Raw genomic sequence first — 1,884 nt, 5'->3', positions numbered from 1 at the left:
TGGCATATCTTTCAGAATCACAGCAACTCACAAGCCACCTTAGTATGAGAAACTGACAGACGAGTGGTGGCTGTTTGAAGTGGAAACTGTCACTTTAAATTTCAAGGAGATCTGTGCGCATGCATAGTAGAACCCTCCAGGGGAGGGGGTGGGGTGTCCACTTGCTCAGGCATCCCCCCTCTAGTCACCAGAATGGAGCTGCACAGACAGGAATGAACAGATACCAAAAGAAAATGTCCACACCTGTATCTCCGTGATTCTGTCAGGTGTTCGTGGCTGTTCTGATCCTTCCCCTGCTTGGTCTCTCCCAAGATGGCAGCTCTAGGAGCAGCTGAGCATCTTGAATTTGAAAGCAATGGATTTCTTGACTCTGCTACAAATTCCCCCAGCTGTAAGCCTTCCAAACTTCTAAATATTCCTTTATATGTGGTTCAGAGTTCTAGCACCATCCCATGAGCCTGCTTGGCCCTGTATTCTGTGTTGTTGCAGACAGAGCTCCTTACTGTACTTCTACCCGATCTTACCACTTCTGGTAGGAGCTGGTATGATAGTATATTTTTCAACTTTCCACTCCTTGACTGTAATAAATGAAAATCTATCCAGGCATGTCCTTAGTTTTTTTTTTTTTTTTTAAACTAAGTTGTTGTTTTTTTAAAGTTAAACACCAATATTCAACATAGTACTATTCACAATAGCAAAAAGATGGAGATAGTCAAGTGCCCAACAATGGTAGAATGGATAAACAAACTCTGGTACATACACACAATGAAATACTATGCAACACTGAAGATAACAATAAATCTGCGAAACACCTCATAACTTGTACGGATTTGGAGGCCCTTATGCTGAGTGAAATTTGTCAATCACAAAAAGATAAGTATTGTATGAGATCATTACTGTAAAAACTTAAAAGGCTTCCAGAGTAAAAGAAATATTCTTTGAAGGTTACCAAGAGTGGGAGGGAGGGGAGAGTAATTTCATTGGCCAGAAGGTAGATACATGTTAGCTTGGCAGATAGGGAGGGTAATATACAAGAGGGGGAGGGCAATATACTAGAAGAGGGAAAGTGGCAGAATAATGATCAGTGAAGACAGAGGGAGGTATATATGGGGTAAAAGGGATTGAGATAAATAGTGATATATATACAACCATGGAACAACAGTGTCTTGTGCATAGGTATACGGATTGAGACATAGGCTAAATGGATAAAGGAAGAAAAGTGGGATATATTTACATAGTCCATGGATATATGAGTTTGAAAGAGGATATTTGTATATGAGTATGTACCTTTCCTGCAAACACAACTATGAATGTGGTGGAGCATACAGAAAGGCAAAATGATGAAAACTTCTTAGATATTGTCAGACATCCTAAGGCAATGAATTCCTGGACCTCGGGGCTCAGGACCATAGTCTCAGAGGACAGTATGGGTAATTGGCATCACATAGTCCACAAAGACCATGTTCAACATTCTACTTGGATGAGTACTGTCTGCGATCTTGAAAGCTTTAAGGTAAAGCTGTTGGTCTCTCCATGTGCAGAAAATAGAAAAGTGATAAGAATAGATAAGGCTTGAAATCAATGATTCCAATGAACTAATGGAGCATGTGAACACCAGTGTCTACAGACTCTGAGACCAGAAGAACTAGATGGTGTCTGGTTACCACAACCAATTGCCCTGATAGGAATTACATTAGAGGGTCCCAGATAGAGAGGGAGAAAATATGGACCAAAACTCTGAATTATTTAAAAAGTAATTTAAAAAATTACTGGTCATAAAGAGTCTGGAGGTACCTGAGACTATGGCTCTTGACTACCCTTCAGGTCTGGAAAGGAACTCACCCACCTGGCCAAACTTTCAACCAAGTAGAAGACAGGTTTATA

At 40.5% G+C, this 1,884-nt stretch overlaps 1 protein-coding gene across 1 annotated transcript in view; it reads right to left on the bottom strand.

The window, feature by feature from the left end:
• The window catches only part of IQCG (IQ motif containing G), a 77,976-nt gene that overhangs the window by 64,131 nt on the left and 11,961 nt on the right, over nucleotides 1-1,884 (bottom strand). The window lies entirely within an intron of this gene.

This window comes from Chrysochloris asiatica, unplaced genomic scaffold (genome assembly GCF_000296735.1).
Source record: "Chrysochloris asiatica unplaced genomic scaffold, ChrAsi1.0 scaffold00130, whole genome shotgun sequence".
NCBI lineage: Eukaryota > Metazoa > Chordata > Mammalia > Afrosoricida > Chrysochloridae > Chrysochloris > Chrysochloris asiatica.
This window is presented reverse-complemented; position numbering and strand designations above follow the sequence as displayed.